The sequence below is a fragment of the Puma concolor genome, chromosome A2 (assembly GCF_028749965.1).
Source record: "Puma concolor isolate L17-30 chromosome A2, mPumCon1.1.hap2, whole genome shotgun sequence".
NCBI classification, from domain to species: Eukaryota; Metazoa; Chordata; class Mammalia; order Carnivora; family Felidae; genus Puma; species Puma concolor.
In genome coordinates this window covers 57,304,885-57,321,037 of record NC_141668.1, presented here as the reverse complement: position 1 = coordinate 57,321,037, position 16,153 = coordinate 57,304,885, and the positions used below count along the sequence as shown (strand labels likewise).

Genomic DNA, 16,153 nt, shown 5'->3' with positions numbered 1-16,153 from the left:
ATAAAAATTTATCATTAAAATGTACTGAGAAACAGCAGGTAAGCCTTTCATGAACCTTTTGTGAGAGTTCACTGGGGTAACTTAATTCACTGATAAAACTCCATTATTCAAATATCACCAGTGATTCAATACCAAACATTCGCATTTAAAACTATAAACATAGAAAAAGGTAGATTGTTAAATGTGAATGTTTATGAGCATAATCAATAAGCTACTGGCTAGATAGTAAATTTGAACCTGCCAAAATTACTTGATGAACATAAATTCTCTATTTTTAGAGAGATTAATAATCCATTGGTTAAATAAGCAATCCCAGTTCTGTGTGATTGGAATTTTACCCAACAGAGTAAAAAGAATAGCAAACATAAAGTCAGAATATTTTGGTTTTAACAAAAATTTACCTTATTATAACTACACAATTCTGGGGCAAGTAATTATCCTCAAAATTTGCACAATAGTTGAAAGGATATTGTATGGAAAATAGTTATTAAACACAACACAAATTTACAAATCAAGGGTTTTCTCCTAATGCATTTGTAATTCTGCTGACATAGAAATTCTTATCTAGTTGGTGCTTTGTTATTATTCAGTCATTTTGTTCTGATGAATTTATTACTCTTCATGATTCATTAACTCTTTATGATTATTTTATTATGTAACTTATTCATGACCACACCACACTGCTCTGTATTCTCTAATATATTGTACTGTAGTTTGACCTTTTCGGTAATGCAGAGAAAGTAATAGAAGGTAGTAAGAAAACTGATGAAGGAAGCTGTTATTTTGATAATTTATGTAGAAAATAATTACATGTGGGACTTATATTCTTATTTAAATGAATTTAAATTATTTAATTGAACGAACCTTTGTTATTTAAATACCACTAGTTATCCTTCCATCATTTCATCTGAAATAAAGTCAATTTTCCAGACAAGATTAAAAAAAATAGATACAAGATATTTCCTTAATTAAATATGAAAAATAAGTTCTTGGAAATTAGAAGGTGTCACATGCACATGTGTATTTGACTAAAAATCATGGCTGTGCCATATCCAATGCCAATCTTGACATTGAACCATATATTGATCCTCAAATCAGAGTAATTAAACCTGCAGGTAGGCAGATAGAGTATCATGCAGAAATGTAGAGTCGGCTTGGCCTCGTGCCTTGACATGCAGAGACGAATAAATAAGCCAGGTAATACACTGTTTCCTCATTCAAAAGTTTCGGAGATATGCTGCTACCTACACTCTTACAGTGTGTTAATAGTTTCATGTTCACTTTTTAAAGAATATATAGTTTTATTATTATGCCTTATTTTCTTAGAGTCTACTTTCTTGTTTTCAAACAATAATTATTATCTGTTTACTCACTAAATGTGTTCATTTATTTTATCTGTTATACATCACTTCTCGGCCTTTTGGCTAAGATCAAGTGAGTATTTTATCTGTTATTTATCATAGCTTTGTACTACCTGCGATAATAAATATCCAATTGGAAAAAAGTATTCCTGGAGGAGGAATAATTCATAACATAATTTTGCAGAGCTGAGGTCCCTAGAGCTTCAAGTCTATTTTGACATCTGCTTAATTCATCTATTTAATAACCAAGTTATGATGAAACAGTTGTGCTGTCAAAAGAAATAATCAGTGCTGTAGTATTATTAGTTGCATTGCCTTCTGGTTCCACCTTCTAGATTTTCATAGAAATCTAACAAAAGAGACAAACAAACATTTGGAATACAGGCTCATAAAATGCCTTTTGCATTATCTGGCCAGTTCTTTAGCTGTGTTGAAGATTTGGATAAAATAAGAAAAGCTCATTCTATGATCTCAGTGTTTCTTCTTTCTTAAGGTAACTTTGTGCAAATACTTATCTTTAGGCATGGTTGGTGAATGGAATACTATTATTAATATTCTATTGAATAGATTTATTATACATTTTATATGAGTTTCAATAAAAACTAGATTTCAAATCGATGAATATTTACAATGTCTTACCCTGTACCAGGTATTTATAAAGTCTCATTTAAATTGCAAAATAAACCAAGGTTGTTAATATAACCATTTTACAAATGGTCCATATAAAAGAGGTCCAGGAGCTTGCCTCAGGCACCAAGCTGGTGAGTAAAGTAAAGGGGCTTAAACCACTGATTCTAATTTGAAAACTTGATTTCTTCTTACTGTACTACGTTTAATACAATAAATGACAAGAACCGTGGATATTAGATAATAGCATCTGCCATATGCCTTACACTCTTCCTACTTGTCACAATTCAATGTGATTATATCTATCTTTCAGTTAAACAAATGGACAATCCAAAAGTCAGGCAGTTGCCAGTGGTCACCCAGCAGGTTAAGTGGTAAAACTAGAATTCAAACTCAAATCAGGCCACCCGACTTCAGCATTTAAATTCTTCCCACGATGGTATACTGACTTTCAATTGAAACTAAAACTTGAAAAACTACAATTCAATCTGCATGGGATGATTAGATGATGATTCAGAAGCTAACACTTCAAGCTCACCATTGTGAGGTACTGGTTTAAGAGGTTTTTTATCAAAACAGAGTTAAAAAATATGAATGCTGGATTCAAATTTTCATTTTACTTCCATGTGAACATTTAGCATTATGCACTATATTTTGAAAATTCTGGCAGAGTGCATAGTTTTTCACACAATCAGAATAATAAAAAGGGTTTTACTGATGCAGTCAGCAAAAAAAAAAAAAAAAAAAAAAGACTAAACAGACAAACATAAGAAAACACTAAACAAAAATATATATATTTCAATTTGGTAACGTAATGTAGTCTCTAAGCAGTTAGGTACACAATCTCATAAATAAATTAATACATACTACTATACATAAACATGCTTAAATAAATATGATGGAACAGGCTGCAAATTAAAAGAAGTAAAGTCTGGGAATCCCTGCGCAGTAGGGACTGAACTACAGAAAACAGCAAACTTTTTTTAAAAAAAATTTTAATGTTTATTTTTGAGAGAGAGAGACAGAGCACGAGCAGGGGAGGGGCAGGGGAGGGGCAGGGGAGAGCAGACACAGAAACCAAAGCAGGCTCCAGGCTCTGAGCTGTTAGCACAGAGCCCAACGTGGGGCTCAAACTCACGAACTGTGAGATCGTGACCTGAGCCGAAGTCAGACACCCAACCAACTGAGCCACCCAGGCTCCCCCAAAACAGCAAACTTTTAAATCAACTTTGTTAGGGGGTAATTTAAGCATACAGTTTAAGACCACTTTAAGCATATGGTTCAGTGAGTTTTGACAAATATATAAATCTGTGTAACCACTATGAAATGAAGATATAGAACATTTATATCATCCAAAATTTCAATCATGCCCTTATAAAGTTAACACTACTTTTCCAGTACTAGTCAACCACTGATTTGCTTTATAACACTAAAAATTAATTTTGCCTGTTCTAGAACTTCACATGAATGAAATCATACAGTATGTGCACTTTTTTGCCTGTCCTCTTTTGCTAATCATAATACTTTGAGTCTTATCCATGTTGCTATAAGTATTAGCAGTCATTGCTTTGTAATGCTGAGTAATATTCCATAGTAAGTATTCACTACAAATGGTTTATCCATTCACCACTTGAAGAACAGCTGAATTGTTTCTACTTTTGAATATTATGAATAAAACTGATATGAACAGTTGTATACCAGCACATTTTCATTTCTCTTGGTGAATACCTAGGAATGGAATTGTAGAGTTGTGTAAGTGTATGCTACTTATTCATAAAACTGTCAAACTCTTCTCCAAACAGGCTGTACCCTTTAATACTACACCAGCAACGTATAAGAGTCTCAGTTGCACCACATTCTAGATACATTTGGTATTGTAAGTCTTTTTAAATTTTAGCCATTTCAGTGAATATGTAGTGGTTTATCATTGTGATTCTAATTTGCTTCTGGGAAACAGTTTATTTTTGCAGAGGACTAGATTAGCAACTGAGAATCCTAATTAAGCAGGGTTGTCAATAGGTTTGAACCCCAGATCTGGGACCTTCTATATGTGTGACTATCAGCAAGTTGTCTTACCTTCTCCAGGCCTCAATTTTCCCTTCTACTAAGTCACAGTAAAAATAGTACATTTCTCAGATTTTGTTTTAAACTTTGAAGAAAAAATTAATGTAAAGCACTAAACATGGTGCCTGGATCATAGTAAATTTTCAATAAAAGTTAGCTAATATAAATTTTTTAAACTTACAAGGTTTGCTTCTAATAACCATAACAATAATGCTATGCCTTTATAGGATCTACCTTACCCAGCATATGACCTTGCTTTAAAAATAATTTTTTTAAATAAATCTATTTTCTTCAAAGTTAATCATAATATAAATATATATTAGTCTGGAAGGCATCTAGGTTTTTTTGCTTTCTTTTTAAAATTTTGTTTTGTTTTTAAGTTGGGATTTGGTCCCAACAAAATATGCAGACAACATTGTTTTACATGGCCTTAATCCTAGAAAGTGGCAGTATTAGGTATTTAAAGCAACCTACAATATATCATAAGCATCCTACCATGTCTACCTCTTCTCCTTCCACAAGCAATCTTTGTGGTCTCAATAACTCCCTAAAATGCCAACTTCCATTTCATCCTGACATCAAGTGAACCAACATGTTTTCTCTCCCCACCCACTGGGACAAATTCCCTACCCAGCTGCTTTCCACTAAGGGTATAGGCAGTTCACTAGCACTGCCTGTAACCACTCTTCAGTCCTGGCCTAGTGATACCACGTCAGCTTCTCTTCTGCTTGTCACATTGCCAAATCTCTCCTCAAGTCTGATAGCTCTGCCAAATTATCTAGCTTTTGCTTCTGTGTGGTCTAAGAGAGTTGGCACAAAGGGAAGCAGTGAGTTCTGTGACTTCCTGTTGGGTTTTCTTTCACAATTAGCAAAGAGGGTTAGGAGTAGCCAACAGACATTAATTTTTTTAAGAAAAGTGTCCTTCAGAAAAAAAACAAAGGGGTGCCTTAAAACTCAGAAAAAAAAGTTTAAATTAATCACTATTCAGTCATTGATTTATTTGATGACCCTGATATGTTTACCACTTGAATCCTCAGTTTTTACGAGCTTATTGTTACAGAATTTTAAAGCTATTGTTGTTTATCTGTTAACATCACAGAACAATTAAAAATTTATATAGTGATTTGGTTTTCCAGTCCTCTCATGTAAAATCTCATTTGAATGTCATAACCACTATGAGTTTGAAAGCATTAGGTAACAGGACATGTCACCACTACCACTATCAACCCCAAGTACAAAAACTTTTGAGGGCTGGGCTGAAGTTACTGGGGAGAATTAGAACAAGAACAAAATAGAATTATGGAAGTAGAATACAGCCGGAGGAAGCAGTTACTAATAAAGGGCTTCAGGCACGACAGGCGGAAGTCTATTAATCAGCCTTGGGAACAGATATAGGGCAGGCACTGGTCAACAACCAGAGTATAAATGGGTTGCAGAAATTTATCTGGAGAGCAGATCATAATGGTCCAGAAGGATGTCTGCCTTCAAGCAGGATGCAAATTAACTCATTCCTCCAAACACACCATTTGGGATAAAACAAAAAGATGCCGTTTACCAGGTGTACACAGTATGCCACTGTTTATGCCTCATTTCTGGTATTTTTTCTCTCAGATCCATTCATACTCAGTCTATCCCTACAGCTGAGCAAGTTGGAGTTCACCTGCTTCCCATAGCCTTTTGCTTAGTATTAAATTTAAATCAATGCCCACTATCCAAATTTCTCAGCTAGAGTTAGATCTATTAAGGGCTAGACTTCCCTAATACTTGGCTACTTCTCCCTGTCTTAGCACAGTTTTCTAGATTTTACCTTACCTGCCTGCCTACGCCTGTTATTTTCCAGACCCCCTATGTCAAACTAGACCTCAGTTTCTGGGTTCTCCTAGTCAATAGAGACCTGTGGCCATCTATGTATTACAATAACTCTTGGCTTCTCTTCTCTCAAGAGACTAGTGTGCTAGAGAAGTACTACTCTAATGGCTAGGGAAGAGGACACCATTGCCATGAACATTATCAAGGAATGTCTTCCATTAATAAGCAGCATGCAAACCCCTTCAAGATTGAGCAGACATGAGCTCTAAGAGATTCCACAAAAGGAGAAGTTCCTAAGGTGCTTCCATAGACTATAGTGTTAGCATCAGCATTTTCTCACTTTGTCCTACCAGCTCATATGTAGCCTGTAGGAATATGTTAATTTCCCTTGTAAAACTCAGGCCTCAGCTACCCTGGCACACAGTGGATAATTTTAAAATTCCAAGGAGGAAATGAAAGACATCAGTTATAGAATGTCCTAATATCTTTTAGCTTATTTTCCATAGTTCAGGATTCTTGTTCAAAGACAAATTCTATCCTAAAAAGGCTGACCCAACTTCACAGCTCTCTTGCTTGCAGGAAAGGTATGAATTTAGCAAGTATACATTCATTTACCAAAAACAGAGTTTAGTTTTATAACTAATATCTTATTCTATCTGCTCTGGAAGCCCCCTTACCATAAAAGTTAGAATATATATGCTTATCTTATGTTTAAGATTCTCTCCTGGTTTAAATTCTTTTTCTTTTCCTTCCAAATATAGTATTTGGGTGCAGAAGGAAGCTGACATGGGGGTGGAACATCCAAGTCTCTAGTTGATATATCATACCCTGCTTGGTTTCTGAGTTGACTTCTGTTGTGTCTGCTTCTGTAGTGATGTAATCATGTGGCCCTGAGTATCCTTTTGAGTTTAGGTTGTTCTGCTTGATCTTTAGAGTACATCTGGTTACCATTGCTGATGTCCATGGACTTCACCCTAGCCTCCAGTCACGAGGATCTCACACCCTACTGTCCATATGGTTACAGGAGTCCTCATATTGATCAGTAGTGTATGTAGCACTTATGAATGGCTTTGGGGGCCTAAGATTTTTTATTTGCTTCCTCCACAACACACCAAAGTGGGACTTCACTCGGGCCCACCCCCTCTAATACTTCCTTCAGCTGGTGATGTGTAAATACTCCTGATATTTCAAATGCATGGGATTTAATGAAACTTTCCATTTTCCCAGACCATGCCCAAGAAAGCATGACATCAGCCCCAGTGGTCTTTGGAATCCCCAAATCTGCTTGGATATCATTAACTCCTTCTTTGGGATTTGTCCTTAAGGAAAATCAAAACCCTAGTACCTGGTATTATTATTATTATTATTATTATTATTATTATTATTATTTTGTCTCTTTCCGGGGCCTCCATCTCTCAATAATCAGACAGGTTTTCCTCTTCCCATGTGCTAATAAATGTCCTTGCATTGCACCCTTTTTCTCCTATACTTTAGTCCCATCTTATAAATTCCCTGATCCTCTTCAAATTGAGTGTTTGTCTTGGAATTCTGAGAAAATCACTCCTTTCTCAAGTAAGCCAGGCATTTTCAGTAGTCAAAGTGCTTGCTTTCAGACTACAGAAAAAAATTCCATTTTTATTTATTTATTTTTTTAACGTTTATTTATTTTTGAGACAGAGAGAGACAGAGCATGAACAGGGGAGGGGCAGAGAGAGAGGGAGACACAGAATCCAAAACAGGCTCCAGGTGCTGAGCAGTCAGCACAGAGCCTGACGTGGGGCTTGAACTCACGGACCGCGAGATCGTGACCTAAGCCGAAGTCAGACGCCTAACCGACCGAGCCACCCAGGCGCCCCATAAAATTCCATTTTTAAATTCAAAGTCAGTGCATTCCTGTTTGCAACTGGGCCATACTTTCTCCATGATGCAATGCACACTATTGATTCAGTGTTTTGGAGAGTTGGACAACTGAAAAATGGGGATGGCTGGGAGGTAGAACACACTGACTTGATATCTCAAAATCAATACCTATGTAATTTCTCCCATCTTCTCACTTACATGTCTATGGTATATAGTTTCTTCTGCTTAAGTACAATCACTGGACATGCGTGGTCCTTGGGGTTGGGCAAAAAGTCAAACTCCAGCCTTCTCAGACCCTCTGTCTCAGTAAATGATAGAGGTGCAGATCACAGCCTCTGTCTCACCTAAGGCATGTCTATTACAAGAGCACGGTTTAGTAATACCTTAATTGGGCAAAAACCACAAAAATAATTACCATATAATGCATACATATTTCAAAAAGTACACATGTGGAAGAGTTATTCTGCTACACAAAATAGACTAAATTAAAATAAAGCCCACACTTGAATAATAAGCATATGAAATCATAGTCTTAACTCTTTATAGAAAAATAAAAATGCACTAATCAAGAAATAATTACTACAGAAATTACTGGGCAAACCTGCAAGGAAAAGAAGTCCACCTTTGTATTGTCAAAGAGCAGTTAGATTTTAGAGTTGCCACAAAGGTTAGGCCTGAAGTGTGTTATCTGATAACCCTGTCTAATCTAAAGGAAAACCCATTTAGGGAATGACTACTAAGTACCCTTGGATAATCTACGGTATTTCATTTAGTTCTTACAACAACTCTGCAGGGTGGGCAAAGCTTCATTTTTAAAGAGATGAAGTCCCCAGTCACCAGCAGAGCTACAATTGGACTCACTTCTGATAGAAGACAAATGTTATCAAAGTGAGATTGAAGCCAGTTACTGAATTGCTCCAAAATCTTCCTGTGGTGGGTAACGATAGAAACATGTTCCACCACCTCCAAATATAGTGCCAGTAAGAATTGTACTTTCACCTCTAAGCTTATTCTTTCAATTTAGCTTTCGATTCTTGTTACTAGATTTAGTATTGGTTGACTCCCATTCAAGTCAACTGATAGTTCACTCAGTTCATTAGTGAATAGACAGGCTTATAATAAAAAAAAAAAGAAGTCTCGTTAGAGAAAATGCCTCAGCAGGATTTGAATGGGCACTGGAGAGCAGTACTCCTCTTTCAGTAGAATATAGTTCTTCAAGGTGACCCTTCTCCTCAGTCCTGAGGCAGTCTCTGAAAGAAACTAAAGTTGAAAGTAAATAGAGAAGCAGAAATAACTGGTTAAAAAAAAAAAAAAGACACTCAGAGGTAGTCTTCTCTCCTTTTGGTCTTTCCCTCTCAGGGTTACATGCAATTGTATATCTCTGTCTCCTACCTCTCTAAATTCATTTTATTTTTTTAATGTTTTTGTTTTTTTTTAATTTTTGAGAGACAGAAGGCAAGTCGGGGAGGGGCAGAGAGAGAGACAGAGACACAGAATCTGGAGCAGACTCCAGGCTCTGAGCTGTCAGAACAGAGCCTGACGTGGGGCCCAAACTCACAGATCCTGAGATCATGACCTGAGCTGAAGTTGGAAGCTTAACCGACTAAGCCACCCAGGCGCTCGTAAAACACATTTTAAATACACTGTGGTAGTTTTAGTGGATTTTAGAATCTGATTTTTTATGTTTTTAGGTTACTTAAAAAGTAGCACTAGGACATATTGCTTTGTGGAATGTTACTATCAAAGATCCAACAGGGAGCAAGAATAATATCTTTTTTTTTAATTTTTTTTATGTTTTGCTGTGTTTATTTTGTTGAATCTTATAATATCCCCTCAGAGGATAGTGAAAGCCAGGTTTTATTATTTTCATTTACAGGCTAGAGGTAGAGTAAAGCTTAGTTAGGTGTTGAACATACAAGAATTAGGTCTCTGCCCAGGATAAAATAACACTAAATCAGCTTTTTTTTAAAAGAATTACCTATGGATTCCAAGAGATGTCTTTGTAAAAACAATTTCTTACTAAAATATATTTGAGTAATTTCCCACACTAAACGTGCCGCCAGAGATTAACAGTGTACACATTAAAGGTTCTGTGAAGTCTTGCAATTAAAGACACTAACAAAAACTTTGTTTTAACTCGGCATCATTTCTTATAGTATTTTTTGTTTATTTAGTAAATATGTTTATATTAACAAAACATATTTTGGGAAATGCTCCATTAAGCCATACCATCTCTCTTTTACCTTATAAGACCAAAAAATCACTTGTCTCAGTCAAGGACACATCTAAATTATCACCAAGAGAAAGAGAAGGTGAGAGAGGAGGAGAGGATGGAAGGAGAGCCCTTGATGGCTTCCAATAGATACATGAACCGCGAGTGAGCTTGAAAGCCACCAATACTATCCAAGTAACCCTTGAGAAGACTGCAATCCCAGAAGACATTTGATTACAACCTTGTGAAAAGACTACGAACCAGAGACACCCAGCTGAGCTGCACCCGGATCCTGGATTCTCAGGAATCAAAATAGTAAATGTTTAGAGTTTTAAGCTGCTACATTTTAGGGTAATTTATTATACATTTATAGACAACTAATATAAACTCTTAAAGTAAATGACTAAAAAATAAATATAAAATATTTCTTAGGACAATTGGATACATAAATGGAAGAATATGTTAGAAATAATTGATCTAATATTTATTGAATAAAGGATTCCAAAATTGGGTATCCATAAAAGTTCCTTCATGTTTATTTTGGATTAAAATAAAACCATCATGGATCTTTATATTATATAAATTCTCTTGCTTTTATTCCTTTGTTTATTTCAACCTGAGAAATAGATTATTTCTATGAACCTCTACTTAAACATTTTCTGAATTTTTATGTGAAATGAAGGATTGAGAGACACAGAAGATACACCTAGCAGGGTATACAGATGCTTATCTACCTTTCATACCACTTATGCTCTTCTCCCACAGTCATGGCTGTTTTCATGGAATGATGAGAACATCTACCATGAAGGCATTTAAGGAATCATTGTGCCTGGGACCTATGGTGCAAGTGGGAAAGCAGGGAATCCGTTTAAGGAAACAGGGTGCACCATCTTTTCCATGAGTGGTAACCATGAAATGTACTGTTGATTAAAATATTTCTCACATGTTCCTCTAACCTATCAAGTTCTTGGGCTTCAAAGTCATTCCACCTAACTGCCTCTCCTAAGGCTCCTTTCTTATTCCAGTAAAGAAAGAATGAATCTGCTGAATACTATCAACTATACCCTTGTGTTTGTTTTTTTCATGTATCAGTTATTTAATTAGGTTCTTGGCAAGAAATTTAGAACACCAATTTGTGAGGATAAACTCCATTTGTGAGAGAAACCACAGAGCAGAGGTAGCCCTGGAATAGAGGAACAGCTTTTATTTTTGGCAGAATTTGTGAGTCCATAGCTTTATGCTCAACTTTGTGCTGCTCTGTATCCCTGGGTCATAGATCTCACCTTCCTGGTACCTGGGCTTTCAAAGCTTCTTCTTCCTAAAATAATGATCAGTGAGATGTTCAGTGTTTTCACACCACTGATAGCAATTTTCGTGGATGTGGCAAAGACAAATTTCTGGTATGTTCTGTGCAGAGGAACTCAATTTAGTATCAGAGGCCAGTCACAAGTAGCTCAGCTGCTTCAGGAAACCATCCCCTTGCCTCTGTGGTGCCCACTGAGGATGATCAGAATGATGTCGAGAGTGGTACTAACTCAGTTTCCTAACATGCTACCTGAAAAGATTTTTGTTGCAGCTTAACAGCTTTCAAGGCATATCTTCAGTAGAATAATATTTAGGCATTTTGTGAAGTTTAACCACTCATGACCATTCTTGTCACTACCAACTGGAAGGAATCCCTAAATAAATGGGTGCTTTACATAACACGGGAAAGAGAAGCAGTACTAAAATAATTTAAATAGCATTCCAAACTCTATTCCAAAACTGCATGCCATAAAGTTCAGAAGAACTTCTAGTTCAAGTTTATTTATTTTTCAATACATGGGAAAGGAAAAAGAAAGAAACAGCAATAACAGAACTCCCACCCATGGAAGTAAAGAGGTACCTGCTGAAAATTCCTAACCATTACTACTATTATTCTCAAACTCATCATCTAATGCTTATTTAGTTTATTTCATCATTTACACAATGTGTTATTGATGACACAAAATAAGTCTGTGTAATAGCAGGGAAGTTGGCATTTATTTTCTCTTATAAAAATAACATTACATCAGATGGGTTGAGTTTGTTGGTCAGACAACCAGCAAATGGCAGAACTAAGATAAACATCCATGTCTCCTAATGCTTAAAATTATACCAACTTGATAAGAACTGAATTAGTTAATAGTTGAGTGATTTGTGGGGTGGGAGGGGTCATTTTAATTTAATGCCACTATTAACATGTAATTATAACATGGGGGAATAAAAAGGAAGATGGAATGAGACGAATTTTCTTAAGAGAGAATTAATTTCTCTCTTAAGGAAAGGAGCAAAGATTTCAGCAGCTATCTGTAGAGTGCTGATCAAAACAGATCCACTATTCTAATACATCTCCATCAGTCTGCAAAGTATTGGGGGGAGGTGAAAATGAAACTTCAGAAAAGACTTCAGTACAGGCTGTTCATTGAATGAGGGGTTACAAAGCCTCAAAAGAAAAAAAAAAAAGAAGAAGAAGAAGAAAGAGATTACTAATTAAAGGATTTCAATAAACCATTCTGAATTATTCCTCTAATTAGAGCAATGAATGAACTGCCTAATCTCTGGGTAAATAATCAGGTTGCTAAATTTTCCAGGATTAAAATAGCCAAGTTATCCCATTTCCCTGAACAATTACTCATTCATTTATTCAATCAATTTCCAGCTAACAGAGTAATCATTATCTGGAGAGCTTATAAAAATAAATATTCCAAGTTTGGATATTGTGCTATGGTTATGCAAAATGTTACCATTGAGAGAAACTGGCTGAAGCATACATGGGATCTCCCTTAATGTTTTTTTGCAACTTATGAATCTACAATAAATTCAAAATAAATAATTAAAAAGTGGACATAGATAAAAGAGGTAGATAGATAGATAGATAGATAGATAGATAGATAGATATTCCAGGGCTTCACCTTCAAAGATTCTTGCTCAGTAAATTTGGAGTGAGATTCAATAATTCATATTTCTTACCAGCACTTTGTATGATTCTGATTGCTGCTATATTTGGCAACCACTGAATTCCATAATACTTTTACAGAAATCAGAAGAAGTTTTCAAATGATTTATGTTTGATAATGGGTCATTCAATTACTGTGACATTTCTGGGAGTGGTCAGACTTAGAGGAACACTAGGTATCTATCCATCTCCTATCCCACACTGACTCTCCAACTCAGGAATGACTAAATATATTTCCCCTGGTCTCCCAGTTTTCTACTCACCTCCATGTCCTATTTCTATCCCAGATGTCATCAGTTTTTGTAACGAAGCCATAAACACCTTAGCCTCACAACTTCTAGATCTCAATATCAACGATCTCATTATTTCAGTGGTCTATATAAATTGCCTGGAATGGAAATAAACAGCCCAAATGTTGCTTTCAGCAACCCATTGTGAAGCCCAACTTCACAGCCCTTCGGACCTAAGGACTTTAGCTTCCAGGGCTAAAGAAGTCTGTACTAAATCTTCATGCAAAGGTTCCAAGGTCCCTAATATAAAGGTTTAAATGTCCAGGTTAACACCCCATTCTAGACTGTGCTAGAACCAGTGGAAAATGGCATCTAGGGCTAGGAGTTGCCATATTAAAATACAAATATCTATTTTTGGAAAACACTGTAAATTGTTATTAACTAAGCCAGCTGTTTAGTATGGGAGAACAATGATTAGAAACACAAGTTTCTGGATCCTGGCGCTCTCAGAATTCTGATTCAGTAAGTCTAGAACAGCATCCAGGAATCTAAATTTTGACCCACTGTATACTGACCATATTCAAAGAAATTTTAACCTAAATTTTTCAATGCAGATAAATTAGCTGCTAACCTAGATGTCAGATATAAGTAGCATCTGACAATGACAAACGACAAAGTATGAAATTTGTCTTTGAATATTAGGTTTCTGAAGAGGTACCCAATTAGGGAGTCTATAGGGAATAAAGTGAAGAACAGGGAAGAAGACAGGTCAAAACAGAAAAAGGGAATAAGGAGAATAAAGAAAACCTTAGTCCATGTACCCATGCTTCTCAGGACTGACTGCTTCTGGGTGGGAGTTGGCATGTAGATGGAATTTTGAGAAACCTTCTTCTCTCCCAAATGCAGGATTGTCTACACTTTCCTACATAGATGGACCAGGAAAGGAGGGATAAAGTCATAAAATTCTAATGGAATGATATAAATAAGTCTGGCTAATATTTGAAATAACTAAGGTGAAAGCAGAACTCAAGTAAGATTTTCAATACAAAAGACCAAAACTAGAAAGCCTCTCTTATGTCCTTGCTTTCTCTCAGAGGCTGAGAGAACTGAGTGTTTTCTCTCCCTCCACTGTTATCGTTTACAATAATTCCCAGAGGTAGTCTCATACACGAAAAGGATCATGTTAAGAAGTAGAAAATGAGTCAGTAATTTCATTTTAAGGTTTACCCAAAAGTCTATGCAATCCCTGGGCTCTTTATGCTTGCAAAAAGTTAATTTGCCTATCAGATAAAACGTTTGTTCTTATTTCTCTGCTGTATTAGCTAAGTTCCAATCAGAAGACAGAAACCACACAGTCATTTAAACAGGACAATTTAGTATAAAGAAATAATAGCAACAGAGGATTGGAGTAATAGGGAATTAATACAAGTTGGAGAGCAGGGGCTCTAAGTGATACACAAAAAGCTACAGAAGGAGACTATTCAAAAAAGTAACAAACTTGGAAGAAGGGAATCCTCCCCAAAGCTGGGACTCAGATATCACTGGAAAGGGTATAGTTGAAGTCCATTCAATGTTGGAAAAATTCATTGGGTTTCCCAGGAAAGAAGGGTCCCCAGTTGCCAGTTAGGCCAACTGAGAATTGCCTACTAGGATACTGATGAAATTCACTGGGAACTACCTGTTTAAGTTGCTATTGACTTGCTGGATAGCCAGCTTGAGCACCATCTGAACTCACAGAAAACTACCTGGAAGTAGCAAGGGTGTGAGAAGGAGGTGATTTACTGAAAACTAAGCTGGTTAAGCCTTTGAACTTATTAGGTGTCCTCAGGAGTGGCACTGAGCTTACTGCTGGAAACCATTCAAGGTAGAGTTTGCACTGAGGTAAGCTGGGGAGGTGCCACTTGCTGCTTTGTGCCAGGATACTGGTGAAAAAAATGCCACTCGGCAGGACTTCAACTAAATGAGCACACCTCACATAACCAGAAAGGAAAAATTTTCCTCCAGTGTCCCTCCAACACCCTCTACTGAGAGTGTTTAACAAGGCCCATCTTTGTTATCACAGAACAGGAAAAAAGGATGAATTTGGAACTGAGAAGTAATACATTGATAACTTGGTGCATCAGTCTACAACACATAATTTTTTTTCTAAAAGACATTTTCAAATATATGTTTTACTATCTATTTTCAATACAGGGAAAAAAATATCATTTTCTAAGAACTAGGTAAAGAAAAACGTTATCTGAATCGGCAAAAGACAATTTTTGTACTTTCTCCTGTTTATTTGTCAAAGTGTCCCAGTTTTTGACTTGGATGTCCATACTATCAGTAAACAAATAGCTCCTGTTAGTTACCAACTGACACTTTTGCAAAAATCTAATTACTTGAAAAGAAATTGGAAATGATCCTGATAAAAATCTTGAGATGATCCTTTTTAATTTTGAGAATGAGAGGCTTGGAAGCTCATCCTGTCTACCTATCTATAGGTGGCATCTGTGCACAGTCATTTGGTATACAACAGGTCCATTTGTCCTAAACCCACTCCTTCTCACTCACTCCTTTTAAGTTTCCATCTTTAAAGTCATTTCTCGGATTAATTAGCTACTTACAGAAGGCACTTTTAAAGAAATTACAGATGTAATTCTAAAAGAAATAACACAAAGTAATTAGTAATTATTAACGCACTAGCAGAGGCAAATAAACAAGGGAATGGGATGTATTGATGGCAACATAAGAAAAAAAAAATTTTAATTTAAAGCAGAGGTCAGCAAACTTTTTCTTTAAAGGGCCAAATAATAAATACTTCAGGCTTTATGGGCCATACAGCCTCTGTTGCAACTGTTCATCTCTGCCCTTGTAGAATGAAAGCATCCGTTGTTAATATGTTTCAATGGAAACATTTAGAAAAACAGTCAGGGGTGCCTGGGTGGTTCAGTCAGTTGAGTGTCCAACTTCGGCTCAGGTCATGATCTTGCGGTTTGTGAGTTCGAGCCCCGTGTCGGATCTGTGCTGACAG

The 16,153-nt window shown here is 36.2% G+C and overlaps 1 pseudogene; it reads right to left on the bottom strand.

Annotated features, from left to right (window-relative positions):
- Positions 1-10,691: 10,691 nt before the first annotated feature.
- LOC112866763 (large ribosomal subunit protein eL6 pseudogene) lies at positions 10,692-11,571 on the bottom strand (annotated as a pseudogene).
- Positions 11,572-16,153: the final 4,582 nt, after the last annotated feature.